Source organism: Panthera leo, chromosome E1 (genome assembly GCF_018350215.1).
Source record: "Panthera leo isolate Ple1 chromosome E1, P.leo_Ple1_pat1.1, whole genome shotgun sequence".
In the NCBI taxonomy this organism is placed as follows: domain Eukaryota; kingdom Metazoa; phylum Chordata; class Mammalia; order Carnivora; family Felidae; genus Panthera; species Panthera leo.
In genome coordinates, this window is record NC_056692.1 from 11,482,117 (window position 1) to 11,495,254 (window position 13,138).

Consider the following 13,138-nt stretch of genomic DNA (forward strand, 5'->3'; position numbering starts at 1 on the left):
GGCGGGGGGTGGGGGAGGTAGCCTGGCACCCCAACGGTCAGCCTGGGCCTGAGCAGGGAGGGACCTGGACCTTCACCAGTGTTCAGCCTTGTACCCCTCTTTCCCTTCTGCTGAAGCAAGGCCAACCTCAGGGCTGCTCCAAGGTAGGGGGGTGGTGGGGATATTGGCTCCAGAGAGGGTGGAGGCTTCTGGCAGAGGGGGCTGGGGAGTAAGCCTCAGATGGCTCCAAAGAAATGGAATTAAATTAAATTTAACCATTCAGTCACTGCCTGTTCCTGCAGTGAGCCTGGAGACTGCCAGGGCCCCACCAGGATCGGGGTGGGGACCCCAAGAACAGAACTGAGAGGGTTCTAGCCTCCCTTGGGGGAGGATTCCAGCACAAGCCTGAGGGAGGGGGTGGCTCTGGAAAGGTCCCCAGAAGGGCTGCTCTGCCACTCACAGGAGGAGTGGGCTTGGGCAAGGGCCTCCCCTCTGGACCTCAGGCCCATCCTCCTGCACAGGTAGGGGGGCGTTCCTGCCCACCCCCCCCCACCCCCAGGAGACCCTCTCCCATTTACTACTCCAAGAGGCAAACAGCCAGCTTTAGCAACGGCCCTCTCGTCTCCAGAAAACACCATCTCCAGAAATATCCCATCTTTGATCCTTTTCTGAGAATGACACATTTCCTCTCCAGAAACGCTTGGTTTGAATCCAGAAATTCTCAGCTCCAGAACATTCCATCTCCAGAATGTTCCATCTCCAGAAACGTTCCATCTGATCTCCAGAAATCCTCTCTCATCTTCAAATATAATCCGTCTCCATAAATGCCAGTGCTCTCTATAAAGGCTCCATCTTAGCTCCAAGAATGTTCCACTTCCAGAAATATCACATCCCATCTCTAGAGATGTTCCATTTCAGCTCCAAAAATACCTCAAATCCAGAAATGCCCTATTTTATTCCCAGAAATACTCCTGCATCATCTTCAAAAACACTCCATTTCCAGAGGTACTACAGTTGATCTCTAGAAATAGTCCATTTCCAGAAATGTTTCATCTCTAGCAATGTTTGGAATCCAGAAAGGCTTTATCTTTACTCCAGAAAACGCCCTCCCCTATCTCCAGAAATGTTCAGACTTCGTTTCTCAAAATGCCCCCATTTCATCCTCACACCTGTCCCTCCTCCAGAAATGCTTTCCATCTTATTTCTAGAAACGTCCTCATCCTGTCTCCAGAAGTGCCAGGTCTCACGTTCTAAAAACATTCCATCTCTGGAAATGTCCCGGCTCACATCTAGAAATGTCGGTGGTAGCCCCAGAAAGGCCTCCCTCCCTGTGTGGCCCAGAGGCTGCAGAAACACAGAAACCCTCGTCCTTCAGGACCTTCTGGGGAGGGGCTGAGCAGTGAACCGGAGGCCTCCTCTTCCTCCTCCTCCCTTGTCCCTATGGGATGCCCCCTGGGGTCTCTCAGCCCCATGCTGGGCCTGCTATTGTGCTAAGACCTGGGCTGGCAGGTGTCAAGGTCCCCATCAGTGGGGGTGAGGATGGTTAGGGTTTGGGGTGGCTGGGAGCCCCTGAGGATCTGATCTGGGGGCAAGGGTGGTGACAGGGACCTGGGGTGGGAAGAAACGGACCAGGAAGGAGGTGGCGGGACACAGCCCCCCCCCCCCCCCCCCCACACCCTGGTCACAAGCATATCCACTGGCCCACATGCACACTTGATGGTCAATACCTACAGCGCACAGAAACACCCTCAGCCCACCTCCCACCCCTCAGAGCCACACACATTATACACTCTCTACATGGAGATCCACACTCAACACTTGCAGCCCTGCTCATTCAAGTGTACAGAACACACGCAAAGGCACACACACAACACAGATACACACACACACACTGACAGCTATCCTCCTCATCCACATTCCCTGGGGCTCTCTGAGCCAAGTTCTGCGGACACCAAGGGGCAGAAGCCCTCTGCCAGTCCCTCAGACCAGTCTGGGTTGGCAAGACGGAGCAGCAGCCTCAGTGACCGATGCGTGCCAGCAAGGGGAGGGGGGTGGGTGGGGGTGGGGGTGGAGGGGTGTGGGGGGAGGGGATTCACGGCGCCAGGACTTGGGCTTAGAAGGGACTGCAAAAGACAGGAAAGGACATGTTCGGCATCTGCTTGCAAACCTGCTGAGAGGGGACACTCCCTTCCCCTTGGAGCAGCCACCCCCCCCCCCCCCCCCCCCCCCGGCCACCTCTGCTAAATGACACTCTACATGACAGAAGTCCCTCTTTGGGTGGAACCAAAACCTTGCACGGTCACCTCTGTCCACAGGGCGCTGCTTTCCAGAGTCGCAAAGTCCATGCCCTGCTGAGATTCTACATGGGAGAGTCTCTTGTCTCTGTCCCTTGATGGGTGGGGAAGGAAGGGGGCCTGGAGGTGGCTGAGCGGAGGGTGGCCCGGTACCAGCACACGCGTATGCACACTCACATGCGTGCATGCACACTCGTACACATGCAGACACGCGATGTGCCTCAGTGTCTAAAGATCTCACGTGCAGGCACACAGGCAGGGATGCAATACACCTTCATGCCCGGGACCCACACACAGGAATGAGGGGGTGGCCCCTGGTCTGCACCAGGTCCCGGACCCCTCTGCGGGTGGAAGCTCTGAGCCTCTAGGTGTGGGAGGGGAAAGGGGCCCCGGATCCATGATCTCTGTTCCTGGCAGCATTGGGAGCTCTGGTCTGCTCCCACAGGATGATAATTACCATTTATTAAGCCTCCCGATTTAGAATCAGCCTCAATTAACTGGAACCTCCCAAGCCCCCTTTTTGGATCCTTTGGGACCAAGGGCAAATGCTGAAAAGACCTTGAAGGTGCCCTTCAATTTGCCCTCAGCATGGGCCCCTTTTTGTCTACCTCCCCGCCAACTGGCCAGCTCTTGCCTACAAATGGGGCTTTTGGGTCGGTCCCACAGCCACCACCCCACTCTTAGGCTCTTTGTGTTCTGAATACTCTGTCCCTCTCTACCTAGACCTCCTCCTGTAGGAACTGAGACCTTCACTCAAAACTGTGAGGGAATAAAAAAAGCCAAATAGTCAAGCATGATCTGAATGAACACATGGTCCCAGGGTTCAAGTTGGGAGACAGCTCAGGGCCTGGCCTCGGCATGGTGAGGTGAGAGGGCTGCCCCCACCCCCGTATCCTAGTTCCCAGGAGCAGCGGGCTTTCTGGAGAGGCTTCTGCATTGGTATTCTCTGTCCCTCACAGCCCAAATTACACCAGCTCTCCTGGGACCCTTTTATCGCACGTTGTCGCTTCAGCAAAAGGTTATGTACGAGAACATCGAAATCCCTCCCGCATATTAACTAAAAGAGCATTTTTTAAAATGCACAGGAAAAAGCAGCTCACCTAAGAGCCAATTTTTACAGTATCTTAGATCAGAACGAGCGCTGGGCCAGCAGTCAAGAACAGGGCCCTTGTCAGAATCCCGCCCTCGCTGGGACCCAGGGCATGTCACTTCACCTCTCTGCCCCCCACTTCTCTCTGTCCAGTAAACATGAGAATAAAAGCCCCCACAATGGTGCTCTATCAGGGGTGCTGTGAGGGCCATATGAGTGACTGCAATGAATGAACCGTGCTATGGAACCAGAAGAGTCCAATGGGTGTCTGTGTCCAGGCCCCCCCAAGCGCGGCGGTAACAGGCAAGGAGAGTTCGATGCTTCTCCTCAAGTACTACTCTGAGCCCTTTTGCACCTCCTTGTTTTTCTCCAGGAGGTCCCCCCCCCACGTGGGGCACCCTTTCCTTTTTCTTTTTTTTTCCTGCCTGGAGAATTTCTGGAAAACACTTCAAGACACAGTTTGAAATCAGTTCCTTGGTTCTGACATTTTACAGGTGAGGTTCAAAGATGTAATCTACCCAAGACAAGTGAGAGCCAGGGGCCAGGATGGGAACAGAGGGCCAGGCAGGATGGAAGTGGGGGTGGGGTGGGGTGGGGGTGCAACTGGACAGGGTGAGGACCGCACAGGACCGGGCAGAAGGTGGCAGCCCATCTCAGCTCTGCCTTTAGCACCCCGTGGGCACAGGTGGGTTTCTAGTTTCAGAGAAGCAAAAAGTAGGATTTTCATGTGAAATCTCATGTTATATTTTCAACTGGTGTGCTGGACGGGGCACCTGGGTGGCTCAGTCGGTAAGCGTCCAGCTTCAGCTCAGGTCGTGATCTCGTGGTTCATGGGTTCGGGCCCCGCGTCGGGCTCTGTGCTGACAGCTTGGAGCCCGGAGCCTGTTCGAATTCTGTGTCTGTCTCTCTGTGCCCCTACCCCGCTCATGCTCTGTCTCTCTCTCTCTCTCTCTCTTTCAAAAAATAAACAAACGTTGAAAAAAATTTTTTTAAACTATGCGCTGCTCAAACAGCACCCATCTGAGGGCATCACACAGCCAACAGTTTCTGGTCTGGGTTCTCAGGCCCTGGTCTCTCTACCTCTCCCTGGAAGAGGGTAGAAGGGGAGTTAGGGCTGGGCAGCAGGACTGTGGAAACTAGGTCTTCATTTTCTAGGAGAGGGCTCTCCCCAGAGCAGCAGGGACCTCTTTGAGCCTCTGTGCGCTTTTGTGACACACGGGGATGATAACAGAGCCGGCCTCCCTCCAGCATGCAAAAGCTGAAGCCCCTTAACATCACAAAGGGCTCCGAGGGTGCAAAATTCTCAAAGGTTACTTACCTCCGCTGTCAGGATTTGCCCTACTGGCCAATCCAGCTGTTTGGGCTACAAGGAACCTTAAGATAATCCGAGCCTTTTACAGATGAGGAGATGACCAGGGGGAAGCGGCTCTCGCCTCGCATCACAGAGCAGGTGAGTAAGTGAATGACAGTGTCAGCCCTGGATGACAGACTCCTTTCAGTCACCACAGTGGGACGCATGATCCCCTTGCTCCTCCCCTAGACAGGAGACTCCAAACATGGGGAGTGTCAGGAGGGGTGCCCCGCTGGGCCTCCCCTGGGGTTGGGCAGTGCCCTCCGCACCACAAATACCCAGCAAGGAGGGCCATGCTCGGACACAGCCCTGGGTTCGTCCCCGGCTTCTTACTAGGCCAGAGGGGCCTTGAGCCAGAGTTGCCTGACTTCTCCAAGCCTCAGTTTCTTCATCTGTGGAATGGGGATGGTGGGACCTTTCCCTCCCTCACCCCGTGAAACGGGAGTGAAGACGGGAAATAACCAAGAGCTCAGGACCCAGCACTGGGGAGGCCTCGCAGAGAGAACATTCTGAATAATAGGATTTCAGGTATTATTTTATCACCCCCGACCCTGTGCGGCCCCGCATCCCCCATGCTGCTCCTCCTCCTGTCCTCCCTGGGGCCCTGGGTACCACTCCTCTCTCTCCGTGCTGAGCCTTCTTTTTAGGGAATTACAATCTGCTGGGCTTTAATTACTGGTCCCCGAGGACATCCACCTCTTTCCCCAGCGAGAGGTAATCATCCCTCCCAAGACTCAGACGCCGCAGGGCTGGGCGGAGCTGCTCCAAACTGAGGCAGGAATTCGGCAGCGGGTCGGCGAAGGCTCCGTCCAAGGAGGGAGGATGCTCTCGTCCAGTTCAGGCCCCAGCACTTAGAACTGGAGGCCTCAGTGCCGAGGGAGGACAGAGGCTCTGAAAGGAGAACCGGCCGGCCAGCCAAAGGACTCACAGCCCCACCGGGTCCTTTTCTGATCATCCCTGGCTTTTCTCCTCCTTGGCTCATTCGAGCCCTGACTCCAGCTGTGTTCCCTGCCTGGAACAGCCTTCTTTTCCCACTGCCTTCAGGGTAAAACCCTTCACCACGGTCAAGGCCCCAGACTCCTTTTCAGCCTCCACTCCTGTCTCTCTGCCTCCTTGCCTCCCCCCCCCGCCGCCCCCCTGTCTTTCTAGAGCTCTCCTGGCCCTTTTGTGCCTCTGGGCTTCCCGGCAGGCTGTATAGTGACAGTCCCTCCTGTGGTCAAATGCTCCCCCTTTCAGACCCAGGGCCCATGTTTCCTCCACTGGGAGGTCCACCCTGACTCTCCCTGGACATGGCCTGAATGTGCCTCTCTGGGCTGTCAGTAAACATCCACCGAATGAAGGATTGTAGGAAATGAAACTCGACCTATAAACCAGGCTCCCACCAGACGCCTGCTGTCCCTCCCCAACCCCCTCCCCCCCCCCCCCCCCCCCCCCCCACTGAGCCCCGTCAATGGCAGCAGCTGTGGGAACTCAGTCGTGCATGTACAAGACTGGGTCAGGCCACGGTGAGCCACACGGACAGGGTCAGGCCGACCTGTTCCAGTCGGGTCCCAGCACCCCTGTGTGTGATCTCCACGCTCCCACACCCTCACTTCTAAGACCACTAACGAGGGCCAGGGCGAGTGTGGGATGTGCACGAGGCTGGCCCTGTGCACGGTTTTCAGGGCCCTGCAGACTGAGGTTCAAGGCCAGGCACAGAGGGCGGATATAGTGCCTCCTGGATAATAGCTATTAAGCCAAGAGGCTCCAGACTGGCAGCCTGGTTGGGGGAGGGGGGGGGGGTGTCTGAATTTGGCCACAGGTGGGTTGCTGGATCAGGTGACAACAGACACAAACCAGGTGATGTCATGTAAACATCGCAATCCTGCTTCCTAAGAAGGTAGGTGACAGGCACCCTGGGCTGCATCCCCACAGGCCACCCTGGCAGAGCTGAGCTGCTGAGCCCCACGAAGGCCAGACAGCCCTCACATCCTCATTAGCTTTGCCCACTGGCCCTGTGGGACTTCGAGGTTGCTGGCCCCCACATTATGCAAACATGAGTTCAGCTTCTGATCACTCCTGCAAGGTAATAGGTTTGCATTTTAAGCAGAACTTTCAATGTTTTGACCCTTTGGCAGTGACAAAAGGAGGCATCTCAGGCCCTGAGAAAGGGAAGAAGCGGGTATTTTTTGGGAAAGCAGGCACCCTATGGGTCAAAGTGCTCCTGGGAGGCGGCACCTTGCAAGGGATGACCTGGGGTAGGCATAGTGTCTCCGCCTGCTTCAGCTCAAAATGCTTTTTGTGCGATGAGTGACATCTGCGTGCCTCTCTTCCAAGTCTGACCTTGGGAACAGGGGGATGCTGACTTTTTTGGGCCCCATCTGCCCCTCTAACTCCCCATGACATCATTTCTGATCTCAGAACCCTCCCCTTGGTCAAGGTCCCCCTTAGAATGTGGAACTTGGCTCAGGAGGAACATCCCCTCCCTTTTCACAGACACTATCTTTGATAATGCACCTGCAGGGGGTGTCCAGTGAGATTCTTGGCTCCCTGAAGGTTTCTACTGAAATGACAGTCACCTCAACCCCAGACTGTCTCCTAGGAAGCATGGAATACAACATGTCTCCCACCCTACAAGCCGGCAAACCCAAGGCCCCTGTCGTGCTAACACACAGATGCCCTGAATGGACAGACGAATGCTTAATGAGGCCCTCTGTGCGTCCCGATGCTGCTAGACGTTTGAACAAACCTGACCTGGTTTTCTTTACTTTTCTGACAGTCCGGTCCGGAAAAAGCCATGATCCCCACTGCCCAAAGGCAAAACCAAGGCTCAGTGAAGAGAAAGGTCCCTGCTCGAGGCCAATGTTCTCATGTGCTTTTGGGTGTGGCTGACCTAAAGAAGGGTCTCCTCCTCTCAGAGAAGCCGGGCCTAGATGCACAAGTGTGTGGAACAAGAAGGGATAGGGCAGTGGGCCATGCTTGTGGACAGTTGGGTCCCCACAAATGCTGAGCTAAAAGGGTTTACCGAAGCACCTAGCACTTAAGAACCAGGGCAACACTTAATTCTGGGGTGTAAGCTGAGGGTCACCTGCTTTATTATTATTATGACTACTTTCTACGACAGTAGTCTTTCCAAGGCTGACTGGGGGGAGATAACCAGGTAAGGCAGAGCGTGACCAGGCCCAGGTTTTTTCCAGAAAGGTCTTGGTGGCAGATACCCAGGACTATGGGTGCACGGTATCCAGCAGGCCCTGAGGAGCACCTGTGGCTGGTCTGGTGTCACACTGTCAGCCACCTCACGGGGGACAGTGGGAGGGAGGAGGAAGAGGCCCTGCCCAGGATGGCGAAAGTCACAAGAGTCAGACCAGAGCTGCCCAGGGCCAGGGAGTCATCTGGCTCCCCACATGAATGGACACCACAGCCCTATGCCCTGTGCAGCTTGGATGAGAAAGGAACAATCTCAGGATGCCACGAAGGATAAGAAGGCCTGTCATCGACACCTCAGCGTCCCAGGGTCCTACAGAGGGAGGATCCCTAATCATGAGAGTCAGGGGCAGCTGGGAGCTCGGAAGTGGGGTCTGGAGCTTAGGGTCAGAGAACTGGGTCCAGCCTGGGGTCCCTAACTTCTGACTCCTTGACCTCAACCATGTCACTTCTCTGTGAAACCTGAACCATGAATACTGACTTTCAGGATCTGTGTTAACGACAAGGCCGGTGTCGTGCACATGAGTGGGGCATCCATGAAGTCTGGGATCCTGCCAACCAGCTCCCAGGACCTCGGAGAGCACCACCTTGGGAGGTGGGGGGGGGGGGGGAGGGGAGGAGCGGGGTGGGGTGGTGGTCTTTAAAATTCAAAGGAGAAGCTCAAATCTGTCTTGGGCATATAACTCCAACACCCGGCCACTCAGTGCCCCCTCCCCAGGCGGGCTCCCCTCCCTTGGGCTGCGCCCTGCAGCCAGACCTGCCCCATTCTGCATCCTCTGGCCTCAGTCTCAGCTTTTCCCGGCCGGGGGATGTGAGCAGGAATGGCTCAATCAGGATATAATCGTTTTTAATTAACGTGCGGATCATTTCACAGGCTGATCTCCTTGGAGACCAGAGGGAAGACGGTCTTTTAAGATTTTCTTTTGCCTCCCCCCGTTCCCAGTTGAAGGCCGCCCCCCCCCCTTCACCCACCCAGCCGCAACCTTGAAAGCAGCACAAAAGCCTGCTGCCTGGATCCCTCTTGGGGCCATTAGGAGGAAAGTGTGTGCTCACACACAGACAAACATGCACGTGCCCAAGCTCAGGGGCACGCTCTCCCCCCGCCGGAAATGCACAAATGGGATCAGAGACTCAGAGACATATGCACACACCCACGGACATGGCACACACAGGGCTACACACAGATTCGCACACACACACAGACGTGCGTGCATGCACACGTGCCCAAGCTGGAAGACACACAGACCCCTTAAAAAACATACAAATAGGGTCCAAGGCAGACAGACATGGCACGCACACACACACACACACACACACACACACACACACACACAGGCTGGCAGGCAAACCCACCCCCATACAAATAGGATCAGACACACAGACATGCACACACAGGCATGCGTGGATGTGTACACATGCACGGGGACATGTCCAAGCACAGAGATGCACCACAGAAATGCCCAAATAACCGACGCTCATGGGAGGGTTGTTCTGAACCTCGGTGGCCAGCTGGTGTGCTGGCAGTGGGGAAACAGAAGGTTCCTATCCTTCGATGGGAAGTCAGAGCCACAATCACCTTGTCCCCTAGGAGTGCCCATTGCCCCAGCCCCCTCCCTGGTGCCCCGCCACCTGCCCTGCAGGGAAACCCGGGAACAGAAGCCTCCCAGGTCTTGCCTCCCTGCCACGCACCTGGTCTGGATCCTTCTGATCCCAGAGCCCGGCTAACAGCTGTTTCACTCAGCCCTCACAGAGCCCACCCCAGAACATCCAGCCTTTCCTGGCGGTCCAGCGCTGGCTAGCCCTGACACCTGCCCTGGGAGTGATGTCCCCCAGTCTGTCCTCTGGGTGCCCTCTTCTCTTCTTCATTTTCATTCTCCTCCTTCCTGAGCTCCCTTCCCTCTTTTCTAATCCCTCCCTCACTGATCTCCCCTTCAGTTCCTTTCTCTCCCCCCCTTTCCCCCTCCTCCCCCTTCCTCCCCAGGGGCTCTCCTGAGGTCAATCTAAGATCCAAACAAGTTGAAGATGTGGCTGGTCGTTCCCCACTCCCCCACAGTGGATATCTGTGCCAACACCTGCCCCCCCACCCCCACCCCAGCTCCTGAACAGACCCAGAGCTTGGTCTTTGGACAAGTAAGCCGAGGCACAGGGGTAAGGGCACAACCACTGGGATCCTCTGACAGGAGCCCCACTCCTCTCACTGCACCTGCTTTGGATCCTCGACTTCTCCTTCTGGAAAATGGGATGGCAGAGAGCAAGGAGGAGTTTTGAGGAGGGGCAACACGGGAGCCCCCCGCTGGCCAACCACAGGCTAGCAACTTTGGTGACCCCAGATCCTGTGGGCAGGGCCAGTGTATGTGACACAGAAAGTATGTGACAGGCTTAGGAGCCTATCTGTTGCACCAGCTGGCCATTGATGCCAGGGGAAAGCTGGGGGCTTCTCTCTTGGATTCTCAGTGCCCCCACCCCTGCAATCTTTGAAATGGGACAAGGTCAGCCTAAAAGATCCCTGGGAACTCTTCCCACACGTAGAAACCAAAATGACAGATCACTAGTTGGTTCCTGGCTGCTGCAAGGCCCAGCGACTGCTGTGTGACCTTGGGACTCACTTCCCCTCTCTGGGCCCCCGGTTTCCTCTTCTGTCAAAGGAGGGGGCTCAGACAGGTGATTCACTGCCCAGGCTCTTTTCAGTTCTGACAGAAGGTTCTAGGTTGTGAGGAAGGAAGGGGAATAGTGCCCCACTTCTGGGAAAACGAGAAGCCCATTTCTTCCACTGCAGAAATGTCGGAATCTTCAGCAACAGCAACGTCATTTTGAGGAAATCATCTTAAACATCACAAAAAAGTGCTCTGTGCAAAATATATTCACTACCTCGTGCATCAGGAGCATCCGGGATGTTGAACAAAAGGGGAATAGTAAGTAAATGATGGTACATCCCCCCGATTGGAAAAGCCCGAAGATATTAACCATGGTGTTTAGGAACAGTTGGTTACAAAACAGGAAAAGGCTCCTGTTAGGGCCAACCAAGAAAGCAGGATATACATCTGAATACAGAGAATGGCTACAAAGTCTTTTAAAAAAAACAAACCAACCACCAAGTCTGTAAAGAACATCAAAATATTAACATTGTCGTAGCCCACTGTCAGTATCCTTGTTTCTTTCTCTAGATTTCAGATGGTTCTCTGAACCATATTGTAAAATGTGTATATATTGAAAAGGTTTTTTTTTTTTTTTTAATGACTACATGTCTGCTATTGAGAAACTTTCCCCTTTCATTCATGTATTCATTCATTCATCATTGATTCATTCACTCCTGTGTTTGTCCAGCCAAAGCGGAGTGCCCATGGTGTGCCAGGCCCAGGGCTCTAAGACCTGCAGGGAATACTTCTCACCTGCAGGAAACAAATGCGTGGGCGGGGGTGGGGGGGGGGGGGAGGGGGTGGGTAGGGAGACAGCTACACCAAGGCACTCCCCCATAATGGGGCCCTGGGGGGTAGGGAACAGAAATCAATCTTGCAGGTTTCAGCCCTGCCTCCCCCTGGCCTCCACCAGGCCTGCCCTCAGCTCCTAGGGTCTCGTAGCCCAGCCCACGGGTCAGAAACTCACCCTTCACCGCCAGCCATCCAGCTGTGGGTGGTTTAAGGGTCAAGGTGGGGAGCAGGGCAAAGTGGGCAAAGACCCACCCCTTAGCCCACATGGTGATTCTACTTCAAGTTCCCATAACCCTGGCGCATGGTGGCTACCTGGCTGCTGTACCCTCCCTGGGCTCTGATTTCTGCTTCCCTTGAACAAGGCACCACCCAGCCAGGCCCTGTCCCGCTGCCTGAGGCTGCTGAGAAGGGAAGCAGAGTATGGAATCTGCTAGCTCCTGTCAGCCAGTGTCACGCTGTTAGCACGTCAAAGGGTCCCACAGTGTGTCCCTGCTGTGTGGGGGCTGACAGATTTCTGGGAAGGGTTAACTCTTGACATTCCTGAACCAAGCCACAGAACAGCCTGAAAACAGTCTGCCACCCCCCCCCCCCACACCCCCATCCAAGGTGCCTTGCTCCCCCGCCCCGCCCCCCTGCCCAGGAGTCCTCTCTTTAACTAGGCAGAAGGGTTTCTTTCTCCCGCCTGGGTTGCCAGCCTGGGGTCCCCCGGCCTCCCTACTCCGGGAAGAGAAGGAGGAGCCCAGGAAGCTCGCCTGGGAATCAATTGAGGCAGATTTCCATGGACTCTTCTCGGCCCCTAGTCCTGTTCCAACTAGCCTTTCACCCGATCCACACCTTACCCCCCCGAGCAAAAGGATCTGGGCGCTTGGAGTGACGAGAAGCTTCTGACCCCAAGACCCCTACTTTGCGTTGAGCACACCCTCACAGGCCTGCGGTCCCCAGAAAGTCTCTGGTCTAGAACTCCCCTCCCATGGCCCCAGTGGGAAAAGGAGAAGTTCCCACCACTCCCCTCCCCCTTTCTTCCCCCCCCCCCCCCCCCCCCCCCCCCCCCCCCAGGGAGAGAGAGAGGCGTCCGGATCTCCGGGTCACCGGAGCGGCGTCTGCTGTGGATCGCAGGAGACAAACACTCCGTCACTCTCTCTCTCTCACACACACACACACACACACACACACACACACAATCACCCTCGGGATCACCTCTGAAGCCCGCATTGTACGGGGAGGGGAGGAGGCCGAGTTGCAGGGAGGAGGTTGAGGTTGGGGGCGGGGGGGGGGGGGGGGGGGTCCGACGTGCCTGAAGTCACCAGCCAATCAACAAATCCAAGAGGGGCTAGAATCCACGACCCCCGGCCGGGCCGAGAACCCCACCTTACCCCCGCCCCCTCCCCCAGCACAGCACCATCGACGTCAACGTCTCCAACCCAAACAAGCCCCTCCCTCCCCCTCCCCCTGCTCCGGGTCACCAGCCCCCAGAGAGACCCAGCTACGACCCCCACCCCCGACGGCAAGGCGCGAGATTTCATTGTCAGCCTGGCCACTCAGGCGCGCGTGAGGCGGGGGTGCAGGGCAGGGGGGCCTGTGTGGCAGGCTCCGGCGCGGGGAGTGGGGAGGGGTCTCCAGGGGAAGTGTTTGAAGCTGCTCCTCCAGCTCTGTCCAGATCCGGAAGCTGCCGGGGGAGGGAGGAAGGCGGGGGTGGGGAGAGCGCGACCTTAAGCGCTCGCAGGCGGCAAGGAGGGGCCGCGGCGGCCGGAGGAAGCGCCCGGAGGCGTCGGGGGCGCCGAGTCCCCGGGGAGGCAGCGCTCTCGGGAAGTTT

The 13,138-nt window shown here is 56.2% G+C and overlaps 1 protein-coding gene across 1 annotated transcript in view; it reads right to left on the reverse strand.

Annotated features, from left to right (window-relative positions):
- Positions 1–13,138, reverse strand: part of RAI1 (retinoic acid induced 1) — a 120,752-nt gene that overhangs the window by 67,887 nt on the left and 39,727 nt on the right. The gene's annotated exons all lie outside the window — the stretch shown is intronic.